This window comes from Rhinopithecus roxellana, chromosome 20 (genome assembly GCF_007565055.1).
Source record: "Rhinopithecus roxellana isolate Shanxi Qingling chromosome 20, ASM756505v1, whole genome shotgun sequence".
NCBI classification, from domain to species: domain Eukaryota; kingdom Metazoa; phylum Chordata; class Mammalia; order Primates; family Cercopithecidae; genus Rhinopithecus; species Rhinopithecus roxellana.
Window position 1 is genome coordinate 66301411 of NC_044568.1, and position 14902 is coordinate 66316312.

Below are 14902 nucleotides of genomic sequence, written 5' to 3' on the forward strand. Positions count from 1 at the left end.
AACACTTTAAAACCTTGATTGAAAATCTCAGAAAGTAGTAAAAGCTTAATATGTAAGAAATGAGTGTTCTCTGAAGGTTTTGGGGAAAGAGGCAGCTTTTCCTATTCAGTCATTTTGAGAAATGCAATACAAAATGCTCTAAGAGCATTCAGTTGCCATTTTGGTGAAGCCATTTATAAGAGAATCAAAGTAGAAGCTTCAGTTCAGTAAAGTGAATAGCTATCAGAAACAAATGTGCATGTCTATAATTATCACATCTATGCTGGTTGACAAATCCTGAAAGTGGTATATATAAACGGTAATGCAATGAATATACTCTATATTCCTAAGGAATTCTGCATGAGTATGAATTCCTGAATTCATTCCCTTAAATGAATTATAGATTCTCCAGCCTGGTAGTCAAAAGAAATATGCAACAATACTGAAGAAAAATAAACAATGCCAAAGAATCCTAACAACCCTTTCCTTTTACCCTTCCATGAAAGTTCCAACCCATAACCTTCAAAGCAAAAACCCATACTTACTATCAGACTCAACTTCTAGACTTCAGCATTTTAGTTTTCAGTAGTTGAAGTCCAGATAATTGTCACTATCCTTAAGATTTGTTGGGAAAGATGCAATCAGATAAGGTACTTTGAATTCCAATTTCAGGCACCTCCATGAGAATATATACAGAGATGCCACATATTCCCAGTTATTACTGTTTCATTCTCCCTAGTGCTTAAGTCATTCCTGGGTAATAAGAGAAAGGACACAGAAAGGTGCATTAACTCTCTCAGGCAACTTGGCAACTATTTGGTGCACAGCTACTATGCACTAAGTGTGCCTCTAAGTGCATGGCTTAGGATCTCAAAGTCACTCAAGCACTAGGGAGAAAACATTCCATTGTTGTTTAATGTTGGAATTTTGCTGCTCTATAAACTAGTGTTATGCAAAAATTTTAGGAGATGATATTCAAATGGAAATATATATCCTTTCCTAAGTCTCAGAAAATAATGGAGTCAGAAAGGCAACCATAAAGCTCAAAACTGTATTACCTTGATAATGTAATTTTTAAAATGTTACATGTGAAATAAGATCATTTATTTTTCATTTTTTATTTTTTTGAGACAGAGTCTCACTCTGTTGCCCAGGCTGGAGTGCAGTGGTGCAATCTCAGCTTACTGCAACATCTGCCTCCTGGGTTCAAGCAATTCTCATGACTCAGCCTCCCAAGTAGCTGGGATTAGCCACACACCTGGCTAATTTAATTTTTTTGTATTTTTAGTAGAGATGGTGTTTCACCATGTTGGCCAGGCTGGTCTTGAACTCCTGACTTCAGGTGATCCGCTGGCCTTGGCCTCCCAAAGTACTGGGATTACAAGTGTGAGCCACCACACCTGGCCTATTGAGGCCATTTTAAAAATGATTGTGACATTATTTTAAAAACGTCAGTATCTATCTCTATATACATATATATGAATGAGAGATACAGCATAATAGAGGAGAAATGGAATAAGTAAATATCTCTGGAAACATTGAGTACAGGTGCAAATGTGATTAAAAGACACAGAGTATGAGATGAAATATCTGTCTTAAAATTTCAGTGCTTTGGTGGTTAAAACAGTAAGAGAAAAACAACATTGTTTTGCACTAGGAAACCTGTTTCTAATCAACTGAGCTATTCCTATGGGGTCAAATAAAAATGATTAGCTTATTAAAAGCATAGCTTTGCTATTTAATAAGCAAAAATGATTGAAAATTCTGCTCCAGATCCTGATAATTTTAGTGTTTCTAGTTAAGCCTGCAAAATTGCATTCATTATTAGTGTCTAGATTCATTAACAATTCAATTTATAGATATTAATGCTTATAATGCATGCTTCGCTTGCCAAAACTTGAAGAGAAATTGTTTCAATTAGCTTTCATGGATCATGAATCCTACCGGCTGGGTATTTTTAGACAAAAGATACAAACACATCCCCAAGCAATGCTAATGCACAGCTGGGACTCGTGTGTAAGGTCACTTGAGCTAACAGTTTAAAAGGAAAAACAGTAAATGAGTTTTACCCAGATGAGTAAGATAGGAGCAGTCTTCTGTTTCCAACCAAATATTTGAAAGGCATTTAAGAAAAATGGCAGCAGAATTATTTGCTTTTGAGATCTCTGGAAGATAAAACCATTAAGCCAAAATTGGCAGTCTAAACTCAAGGAGCAGTATTCAGCATATAAGACAATATGGGAGATCTTAAATTTTCCCTTTGTAAAAAAGGGGATTTCTTAGAAGTCAAAAGCTTAAAAAAAATGCAAATCCTGTCACCTGCACAAGGGTCATGCCCCAGTGGCAGGAGAATAAAATATAGACTGATACCACAAATGATCCAGATGACAATCCAGATTTACAGATAATTACTAATTCTCTGTTTCATGTTGGGCCACATACAACTAGGTCAAAGTTGCTATTTACTGTCAATGGCAAACGGTATTCTTAGGTAGAAGACACACTCTTTGGAGGATGTCCATCTCCTCCAGATACGTTTCTCTTACATAAATCTTCATGTAAATTAAAGACAATAGCCCATCTTTGAACTTTTCTCATAGTGTAGTACAATATCTACATTTCCTTGTGGTGTCTGGTTGTTTGTAGTTTGGTATTTACTGGAATATCAAGAGAATGAGGTGAGTTTTTACCTTAAAGCTAAGAGATATTTCATTTGTCCTCACCAAAATGCCGGCCCATGTCGCATACTTAAGCACAGACTGAATAATGTTTTGTGATTTTCCCACGAACTACAATTTCACCTCCCTGAAGGATCCCATTTAATGAACTTGGGAAAAATCTAAAGCTAACAGTACGGAATCAAAAGAAGGTTTAAAAAGACCATGAGATTCCAGAAAACTAGTCCAACACTACAACTCTAAGGATATTAATGTCATAAAAGTACAGTTGAGAGACAGAGAACATGAAAAGCATAGAAACTCTTCAGAAAGTTTGGATAAGGAAGTATGAGAACATGTGAAATATTTCTAAAATTAAACTGAGCTTTGGATTGAAGCTTAGATATTGGTCTGGAGGAACAACAAATACATCTGTAAAAATATTCATTACAGCCGGGCGCGGTGGCTCAAGCCTGTAATCCCAGCACTTTGGAAGGCCGAGATGGGCGAATCACGAGGTCAGGAGATCAAGACCATCCTGGCTAACACGGTGAAACCCCGTCTCTACTAAAAACTACAAAAAAAAAAAAAACTAGCCGGGCGAGGTGGCGGCGCCTGTAGTCCCAGCTACCCGGGAGGCTGAGGCAGGAGAATGGCGTGAACCCGGGAGGCGGAGCTTGCAGTGAGCTGAGATCCCGCTACAGTACTCCAGCCTGGGCGACAGAGCGAGACTCTGCCTCAAAAAAAAAAAAAAAAAAAAAAAAAAATTCATTACTATGCTTTTTAATCTTAATAGTGGTATAACATTTCCCGTTGACAAGTAAGGCATATAAATCTCTAATTTATAACAGGTAGGCATTAAACAAAACTCAAAAATATCAAGATTAAAATCTAATTTCTGAAAAAATATAAATTAGAACAAAAAGAAATCTGAATGCCTTTACAAAGTAATAAAAACTAATATAAGAAAATGAACTAAAAGAGGCTGGAAGAAAAGTGGAAAAACAAGTTTGGAGAGAAAAGTAAAAAAAAATCAGTGTTTTTAGCCAGGTGCGTTGGTGCAGGACTGTAGTTCCAGCTACTTGAGAGGCTGAGGTGGGAGGAGACCAGCCTGGGCAACAAAGAGAGACTGACTCTTAGAAACAAAACAAAACTAAAAAACTTAAAAAAAAAAAAAAAGTGGAATAAAGTAACTTTTTATAAATACCATCATTATTTAGCATTAAAAAAATTCCTTTTTTTAAATATAATAATTTGAGGAAAGATCTAAAAGACTGATGGAAAAGGACCAAACTAAGAGGGATAGTATATGGGATGACTGCAAAAATTAATGATGTAACCTACTTGATTATTCTGTCACTACGACTGCAAAAATATATATACATATAAAGTGCATTTCTCATACTGCCAAATTCATCTTGAGTATTTTTTTAAAAACACAATTGATGTTTTAAAACAAATAAGTTATTTAATACATTAGCACCCCCAAACACACACACACATCTAAAAAGCAATGACAAGGACCGTGGTCACTGATGAAATCATTAGCCCTACCACATTACTATTCAGGTCTACAATTCATTCTTTAGGATTAGAGTCCATAGGGCCCTGGTTTGCTTGCCCACACTGAAAATAGAGAACAGCAGGGATCCCTGGTACAAGAAACTCACTTTTTTCCCCATTCTTTCATACAATTCCTCCAGCTTCTAAGTGCTCTGATTATTCTTTTGTCTCTGTGTGGCAAACCTTTTACTTTTAAGGTATTTCTCCCACCTTGCTCCTCCCATACCTCTACAACAGATGCAAAGGTCAATGACTTCCTCAGCAATAGTAGCATTTTCAGCAAGGGGTGTGGTGAGGTAGTCATGGGACTCCCATTACTGTTAACAGGAGTTACAGGCTATTTCACTGAAAATTTCAACCCAGAGTTCCTTTGATGCTGAAAACTATATTTTCATATAACCTGTACTAGGTACAGAGCCCATACAGCATAGGTTGTAAGATTACAGGCTGGGCGCAGTGGCTCACGCCTGTAATCCCAGCACTTTGGGAGGCCGAAGTGGGCAGATCACGAGGTCAGGAGATCAAGACCATCCTGGCTAACACAAGTGAAACCCTGTCTCTACTAAAAACACAAAAATTAGCCGGGCGTGGTGGCAGGCACCTGTGGTCCCAGCTACTTGGGAGGCCGAGGCAGGAGAATGGTGTGAATCTTGGAGGCGGAACTTGCACTGAGCCAAGATCACGCCACTGCACTCCAGCCTAGGCGACAGAGCAAGACTCCGTCTCAAAAAAAAAAGAAAAAAAAGATTACAAAGGATGTTTGGAGGATGACATATAAACAGCAACAAATATAACTGGGCAAACAGATGATCAGAAATGACATTTTGTCATTGTCACAGACAATTTTGTACAGATCTCTAAGCGTAGAGATATAGAGTTAACTAGATCTCAAAATTTTGAGGAAGCATGTCTTATGGGGGCAGGGGTGATGGTGAGGACAAGGGATATTCAATATTACTTTACACATAAGATAAAACATTTCAGCATTTTTCCTATAATGACTACCTAGAGAAACAAAAAGGAAATTAGTTAAATGAAGTATTACACAGAATAAATTATATAAATATTACAACTCCGTGAAAGCAGGCGTGCCATCTTACTTACCAGTGTATTCCCATGGCCACCCCAAAATCATGCCCGCCATTCAACTCAAATACTTGTTGAAAGAACAAATAAATTATTCTTCACAATGTGGCTTAAGTTTCTTCTTGTGAAAAACAAATTTGTGACCAATCTGGGAAACACAGTGAAACCCCATCTCTAGAAAGTGAGTAGCTTCTTTCAAGTGTTGTTTGTGAGGATTAAAAGCAACCAAGCAGTACTGTATAGTGTAATACTGTACAGTGATAATGTGGGGGGCAATGAAATGGGGTAAGGGGTACATGGGGACTCTCTATATTAGCTTTACGACTTTTCTGTAACTCCATAAACTTATTCCAAAATTTACAAGATTTTTTTTTGTTTTGTTTTAAAATTAAGCCAGTCAGGCATGGTGGCTCATGTCTGTAATCTCAGCACTTTGGGAGGCTGAGGTGGGTGGATCGCTTGAGCTCTGGGGTTTGAGACTGGCCTTGGCAACATGGCAAAGCCCCGTCACTACAAAAAATACAAAAATTAGCTGGGTGTGGTGGTGCATGCCTGTAGTTCCAGCTGCTGGGGAGGCTAAGGTGGGAGGATTGCTTGAGCCCAGGATCTCAAGGCTACAGTGAGCCAAGATTGTGCCATTACATTCCAGTCTGGGTAACAGAGCAAGACCCCGAGTTAAGCAAAGCACGCAAACCAGCATCTGATATGGCTAGTATGATCAACAAATATTCTCTCACTCTCTTCTCAATACTACCCACTAGCATTCTGGTGATGTTGCCTTAAGGGACTAACCAGCTAACCAAAAAATCACAGTAGGGATGTGCTGGCCTTATTTGCTGGCCTTGTTGGTTAGCTCCTAAAGCCTATACTGGCCCTAAATTATTTTAAATATTTTCATTGCATGTTACTAAAAGACTCTACTATCACTACTCCTGACTTTTTCTTTTTCTTTTATACCCTCTTATACTTTCCCTCCACTCTGTTCTTCTCCCAACTAGTACTAATTGACACTGGCATTTTTTTTTGTGGTGACTCCCATTTTCACAAATGAGAAAAACGTTAAGGTGCTGATTCTGGAAAAGAAGAGTGGCTTTATTCAAAAGCTAACTCCAGTTTCCAGAAGTTCTGATGCCCTAAACCTAATATTCATGAATAAAATGGTGGCTTAGTTAAAATAAAAAATATTCATCTTGGCCAGGTGCAGTGCCTCCCGCCTACAATCCCAGCACTTTGGGAGGCCAAGGCAGGAGGATCATTTGAAGCTCAGCGTTTGAGACCAACTTGGGCAACACAGTAAGATCCTATCTCTACAAAAAAATTTAAAAATTAGACAAGTTTGGTGGTGTGCACCTGCAGTTCTAGCTACTTGGGAGGCTGAAGCAGGAGGATAATTTGAACACAGAAGTTTGAGGCTGGAGTAAGCTATAACTGAGCCACTGCACTCCAGTCTGGGTGACAGAGCAAGACCCAGTCTCTAAAAACAAAAACAAAACAAACAAAACTCATAACCTTGAAATGCAAAGAAATGCATCCACAGACAATTTCCCAATTATTGGTGGAATAAATGCCAAGTGTCTACATGGAATCATGAGAGGTTTAGTAAGATATTTATTCTTGCAACTAGCAATGATTTTTTCTTTCAGAAAAAATGAAATGGGTATTCATTCTCAAAAACAATCTTTCCTCTTTTATAATATCAGAAAGTTTGAACAGAAGTTTTAATATCATCGGAGTACTTACCTCACTTTAAAATATATATATAGGGCCAGGCACAGTGGCTCATGCCTGTAATCCCAGTACTTTGGGAGGCCAAGGCAGGGGAATCACTTGAGACCAGGAGTCTGAGACCAGCCTGAGCAACATAGCAGACTCTGTCTCTACATATGTATGTATATGTTTATATGTAAAATACCATCCCTGAAGCGTTAGAAGCAAAGTAAATATAAGCAAAATAATTTCCCCATGACTTCTATTATAAGCAAAATAATTTCCCCATGATGTCTATTAAAAACTGGAAATGCATTAGCATTAAAAAAAGAAAGAGAAAAAATTATTTAAAAAAAAGTAGGCTGGGCATGGTGGCTCACATCTGTAATCTCAGCACTTCGGGAGGTTCAGGTGGGAGTATTGCTTGAGACCAGGAGTTCGAGACCAGCCTGAGCAACATAGTGAGATGCCCATCTCTACAAAATCTAAATTAGCAAGGCATGGCGGTGCACACCTGCAGTCTCAGCCACTCAGGAGTCTGAGGGAGGAGGATCACTTGAACCCAGGAGGTTGAGGCTTCAGTGAGCCATGACTGTACCATTGCACTCCAACCTGGGTAACAAAGTGAGACCCTGTCTCAAACAAACAAACAAATAAACAAATGCTGGGAGTGGTGGCTCACACCTGCTGTAATCCCAACACTCAGATGGATCACCTGAGGTCAGGAGTTCAAGACTAGCCTGGCCAACACAGTGAAACCTCGTCTCTACTAAAAATTCAAAAATTAGCCAGGCGTGGTGGCACATGCCTGTAATCCCAACTACTCAGGAGGCTGAGGCAGGAGAATAATTTGAACTCAGCAGGCGAAGGTTGCAGTGAGCCAAGATCACACTGCTGCACTCCAGCCTGGGCGACAGAGTGAAAATCCATCTTAAAAAAAAAAAAGGAAAAAGAAAAAGTAAATGTTTTTAAAGAAAAACAATGTTCAACATATATTAAGCTTAAAATCCTACTTCTTTAAGTCAGAATCATAGAAACAAAAGATATTCTCTGAGATTTCCTAATACTTTTCATTACACCCTTATAATGGAAGTATGCTCATCTGTTTCCTTATTTTCCATTCCCAATCTAGGTCTTTGTTTTATCTGAACTCTGTGCAGAACTGAAAGAAAATAAAAAGTGAAAATTAAGATTTTTCTTGTTTTGAGACAGGGTCTCACTCTGTCACCCAGCCTGGAGTACAGTGGCACAGTCTTGGCTCACTGCAACCTCTACCTCCTGGGTTCGAGCAATCTTCCTGCCTTAGCCTCCTGAGTAGCTGGAACTACAGGCACATGCCACCATGCACGGCTAATTTTTGTATTTTTTTTGTAGAGATGGGGGTTTCACCATGTTGTCCAGGCTGGTCTCGAACTCCTAGGCTCAAGAGATCTGCCCACCTAGGCCTCCCAAAGTGCTGGGATGATAGGCATGAGCTACTGCACCCGGCCATAAAAATCAAACTGAAACAAGAAGTTATAGATATTGTCCATGAGCAAGGTTGAGAGAATTTTTTTAAATGCTAGTTCAGTTGATAGGGAGTAGTCTTTTTCCAGCAGTTGTCTAACTTTATGATTTCAGTAACTCTTTATGCTTTTAGAAAGTATTCAGGACTCCAAAGAGCTTGCTTGTGTGGTTATAACAATTAATAGTATAACAATAAAAATTAAAACAAAAAATTAAAACATTTACTAAATTATTTTAAAACAATAAAAAATCATTGCATATTAACAGCATATTTTTATGTAAGAATTTTTTTCTACTATAAGATATATGCATTTTTGTTTCCAGATGAAAATAAAGTTTTACATTATAAGTATCAAGGGAAAGTGATGTTCTTAGGAAGTGGAATGTTTATCCTCAGTTAAGAGGAATGAAGTGTGGTAATGATATCCAGACACCAGTTTGAGAAGCACAGGGCCTGAGAGAACAGTTTTCTCACATTTGAATATTATGTTGTATGGGTTTTGTTTCTTCTGGTAAAATTTTATACACGGGAAGACAAAATTGTCTAATTGTAATCAGAACAAGCAGAGCAGGGAAAATGTTCTCCATACATTCTACCAAGATTCACTGGTCCTCACCTAGAACTCTAAATCATCAATGGTTTCATAATTTAAACATACTTTGCCTTCCACTCAGAGTTATCCAACTAGATTGACCCTTTTGTAGGAACTATTTGGTATGGTATCTGTTAATAAAAAGCTAGACTGGAGTTTCCTTCAAATTAGCCAAACCTGAAGTTAATCCATAGTATCCATGAAGGCTCTGGAGAAAAGGCATGTCTTACAGATGAAAGAAAAAAGTCTTTGATCTTTTATTACCAATAGCCTCAGACCAGAATTCAGTCTATTAGCTACTAAGAATTACTAGAATTTTTGCCTTATAAGATATACCCAGCAACTGGACTTCCAATTAATTTTTTTTTTTTTTTTTTGCCTTGTAGAATACAACTAGCATAGGCCTCTACCTAAAAAGGCAAAATTTAGTGGAAAAACAAAAACTGATTTTAGACAGGAGTGGTGGCTCATGCCTGTAGTCTCAGTATTTTGGGAGGCCGAGGTTGGAGGATCCCCTGAGGCCAAAAGTTTGAGACCAGCCTGGTCAACATGGCCAAACCCATCTCTATAAAAAAATACAAACATTAGCCAGATGTGGTGGTATGTGCCTGTAGCCCCAGCTGCTTGGGAGGTTCAGGCGGAAGGATTGCTTGAGCCCAGGAGGTGGACGCTGCATTGAGCCGTGATCACAACACCACTCCAGCCTGACTGACAGAGCAAGACAAGCAATCAATCAATAAATAACAATAAAAAAAAAACCTGATTTTGCCTTGTTTTGTTTTTAGTCAGATGAAAACTTTATGTCTATCAAGTAAAGGGGCATGTACCAATCTTACATGTACAACCTATGCACAGCATATGCAGACTAATTGTCCTGAACTGTTACTCCTGTGTGCTTTATCTGAAACTAAATGCTACTGCTTATACGACATTATACTGTAACACTAGCGATTTTAAAATGTGACTGATTATATTCTCTATAAGCAGGACTCATACATCTGTATATATAGAAAACTTCCTTGGTGATTCTAATGCAGTCAATCAGACACATTTTTGAGTTTAAACAGTGTTGCTTACTACTGAGTTAACTGACAGACATCAATTATAGCATAGGCTTCCATATTAAAATACATTTTTGTTTAAAAAAGAAAAGCTATTAAAATGGCTAAACAAACATAATTTACAACAACTTTGCTCCTTTTGGTTCCTTTAATAGTAAGTCAAGTTGATTTTCACCATCTTTGCAATTATTATTTTCATTGGCTATAAAATTCTTTTTTATTACACCCTTTCCCTGCTTCACTTGTAATCATTCTTCTCAGTTACTGGTCTCAGCACAATTGTTTTACTTTCTTAGTCTTCCTTAAGGAGCCAATGCCCACCACCTCCAGCCTCACTCCCCCATTATCACATTGCCCTGTTTATTTCTTTCATGCCACTTATCATGTTGTGGAATTGTATTGTCTACTTGTCTTTGTGTTCACCATTAGTCTCTTCCCACTAAACCTCGTCTTCCTTTTCACCATAATAATCCTAGAGCCCAGAACATTTGTTACCAGGTAGGCTATATTAGGGATTTGGGAGAGGAAACAACAGATACCTATCCCAGGTAATTCAGCAAATGGGCTGCCCAGTCAGAAACTGGAAGAAACAAGCACTCTACAGAGTGAGGAAACTTGTCTTTGGCTCTGGGTGTTTACACTGTTGACACCACTAAAGTGGAGTCTGGGGATACAAATGCTGCTGTCTCTGGAAAGTGGATGTTGGTACTTAACTGTTTCTACTGCCATAACCCATCAAACCACAATGAGACACCATCTCACACCAGTCAGAATGGCTATTATTAAAAAGTCAAAAACTAACAAGTGCTGGTGAGGTTGTGGAGAACAAAGAACGCTTATACACTGCTGCAGGGAATGTAAATTAGTTCAACCATTGTGGAAAGCAGTGTGGTGATTCCTTAAAGAGCTAAAAACAGAACTATCATTTGACCCAGCAATCCCATTACTGGGGATATACCCAGAGGAATATAAATTGTTCTATTATAAGACACACAAATGCATATGTTCGTTGCAGCACTATTCACAATAGCAAAGACATGGAGTCAACCTAAATGCACATCAACAGTAGACTGAATAAAGAAAATGTGGTGCATACACACCATGAAATATTATGCTGCCATAACAACAGGATCATGTCCTTTGCAGGAACACTGATGGAACTAAAGGCCATTATCCTCAGCAAACTAATGCAAGCACAGAAAACCAAATACCTCATGTTCTCACTTATTAGTGAGAGCTAAATAATGAGAACCAGCAGGCACAAAGAGGTAAACAACAGACATTGGGGCCTGGAAAAAGGGAAAGAGACAGACACTGGAGAGTGGGAGGAAGGAGAGGGACAGACACTGCATGGGAGGAGGGAGAGGGACAGACACTGGAGAGTGGGAGGAGGGAGAGGGACAGACACTGAGTGGGAGGAGGGAAAGGGACAGACATTGAGTGGGAGGAGGGAGGGGGACAGACACTGGAAGGAGGGAGGGGGACAGACACTGGAGAGTGGGAGGAGGGAGAGGGACAGACACTGGAGAGTGGGAGGAGGGAGAGGGACAGACACTGGAGAGTGGGAGGAGGGAGAGGGACAGACACTCTGGAGAGAGACAGACACTGGAGAGTGGGAGGAGGGAGAGGACAGACTCTGAGTGGGAGCAGGGAGAGGGACAGACACTGGAGAGTGGGAGGAGGGAGAGGGACAGACATTGAGTGGGAGGAGTGAGAGGGACAGACACTAGAGAGTGGGAGGAGGGAGAGGAACAGACACAGGAGCGTGGGAGGAGGGTGAGGGACAGACACTGGAGCGTGGGAGGAGGGAGAAGGACAGACACTCTGGAGAGAGACAGACACCGGAGAGTGGGAGGAGGGAGAGAGACAGACACTGAGTGGGAGGAGAGAGAGGAACAGACACTGAGTGGGAGGAGGGAGAGGAATAGACACTGAGTGGGAAGAAGGAGAGGGACAGACACTGGAGCGTGGGAGGAGGGAGAGCAACAGACACTGGAGAGTGGGAGGAGGGAGAGGATCAGCAAAACAACTATTGGGTACTATGCTTAGTACCTGGGTGACAAACTAATCTGTATACCAAACCCTCAAGACACGAGTTTACCTATATAACAAACCTGAACATGTATCCTTAAACCTCAAACTTAAAAAGTAAAAATAAAATGAGAATGCTTTTTTGAAAAAAACCTTTTTTTAAGTCTTTCATATCACCAGGTCTGATTCAAAACTTTATGGGCTTGGGAGAATTGAGGCTATGGGCCTGCATCCCATTCAGGGAGGCTGGGAAAGCAAGTGGCTTCCATTTTCAGCCTCTATAGTGCTAGTTGAGCTTGGCCTTATACAGAGGATTTCCCATATAGAAGATTCAGCAAGTAGGTGGCCAAAATACAAGATGAATGGCTCTATTTATATAAGCTCTCAAACATTTTTCAATGAATAAATCCTAAAATAAATTGAATATTAGAGCAAGTTTTAAATAAATACATGTAATTATAAATTTTCTAGTATTTACCTATCAATGATTATTTATTCCAATTGTTGTTTCCTCCTTCCAGACTTGAATACCTGTGCTTCTAAGCAGCTTGAATTTCCTTAACCATGATGTGGGCGACAATTGAAGAACTTTCCAGATTCCCCTTAGATGAAGGACTTGTTTCCCAGATGTTGGGAGAGTGGTCAGTTTATACCTATCATATGATAGGCCCTTCTACAATGGCCTCAGGTCCCATTTCTGGGTACCCTACATCCAATGACTGATAAATATGGAAATACAAAGGCTTGACCCCTTGCCCCAACTGCAGATAATTCTGTGAAGCCAGTCAAGCCCCAAAGTTCCCTGAAGGGTGAGTCCAGGCTGGCATTTGGCCTTCATGCAGCTTGATTTCTCCCTCTGCCCACCCTTGCTTTCCTCCCTTGTCTTCCATAGGTGTTGACCCTAAGGGCATTCCTTAATACTCTGCAAGCTAAACTCCCTTTTGGAGTCCACATTCTGGGGGACCCAGCCTGGGGCAGTTATTAGCAGCAGTGATACAAGAAAGTAGGCATTCAGATCAGGTTTGTAGCTAAAGCATTTACTTCCTTGCTGACTGACAAGTGGCAAAAGGGAACTTCCCGATGTGATGAAAGTATTCTATACTAAAACTGGGGATAGTATTTACATTTGGGTATACATTTGTCAAAACTTATTGTATGTATATTTAAAATTTATGCTGTTAACTATTTGTAAATTATACCTCCAAAACATATAGTAGATGGCCAGGCGTGGTGGCTAATGCCTATAATGCCAGTGCTTTGGGAGGTTGAGGTAGGAGGATCACTTGAGGCCAGAAGTGCAAGACCAGCCTGGACAACACAGCAAAATCTCATCTCTACAAGATGAGAGAAACTTAAAAATTAGTCACGTGTGGTGGCGCATGCCTGTATTCCTAACTACTTTGGAGGCTGAAGTGGGAGGATCACTTGAGCCTGAGTCTGAGGCTGCAGTGAGCTATGATCATACCACTACACTCTACCCAGGCAAAAGAGTGAGATCACGTCTCTAAATAAGTAAAAATTTCAAAAAAATGTTTTTTAGGACAGGTGTAGTGGCTCACACCTATACTCCCAGCACTTTGGGAAGCCAAGGTGGGAGGATCCCTTGAGGTCAGGAATCCAAGACCAGCCTGGGCAACATAGGGAGACACAGTCTCTACAAAAGGTAAAATAAAAATTAGACGAACACGGTAGCACGTGCCTATAGTCCCAGCTACTTGGGAAGCTGAGGTAGGAAGATCTCTTGAGTCCAGGAAGGAGAGGCTGCAGTAAGCCCTGATCATACCATTGCACTCCAGCCCAGGCAACAGAGCAAGGATATTACTGATAAGGTGGCTTCCAGTTCCTTTCACAGTGGACACTGACATATGATTTCAAAAAGATGGCAGATAAGGAACAAACATCAGCTAATGAATGGACAGTGAGTGATGCCTTCTAGTCTCAAATGAAATGTGTTAGTAATTTGGAACGTGGAAGGAAAACTTTTATGAGGCATTCCCATTGTGAAAATATAATTGACATAAAACCATTAAAGATGATTAGGTTCAACCAACAAAAATTGTTAAAATGAGATCATGTGGAAGTTACCATATTCTATCTGAAAAAGATAAAATGATTACCAAGATAGGACAGATAAAATGAAATAATTGCTATGAGATGTTGTTTTCTCCCTTAAGCTAAATAGTTTTTCAACATAAATAAAAAGGGCAGAAACTGCTTAAGAAACAATTTAATGTTTGGTGCTCTTTTAATTTTGCTTTAAAATTCTTGCAAATCTACACCAAGTAAGTACATTTGAGAGTAATATATAAGTTACAAACACTCTCAAGGGTTACAATTTGAACTCTTTGTCCTGTTTATTTAAGGAAAGCAAAGAAACGGATGGAACACTGAATATTTCCAGCCAAAAATTAAGTAGTAGAAACCTAGAAATATTACTCAAAACCCCTTTCCTAGTTTTGTTTATAAATGTCACTACAAAGAAGTCTGGGCTATAAAATTCTTTTAATTACATTTTACTCATCTTTTCCAGTATCTTCTCCTTGCCAAAATTCCCAAATTTAAACAAGCAGGGTATAAACTTAAACAAGCATGATATAAGCAGGGTATAACATGGAGGTTACCTCATAGCTATGGTGTCCATAATTATGATTTTCAGAGTATAGGGAAGAAAACAGAAATGAGAAATAGCATGTCTGAATGAACAGTTTAGACTGAAAAA

The 14902-nt window shown here is 39.4% G+C and overlaps 1 long non-coding RNA gene across 1 annotated transcript in view; it reads right to left on the minus strand.

Annotated features, from left to right (window-relative positions):
* The window catches only part of LOC115895238, a 221400-nt gene that overhangs the window by 158257 nt on the left and 48241 nt on the right, over nucleotides 1-14902 (minus strand). The window lies entirely within an intron of this gene.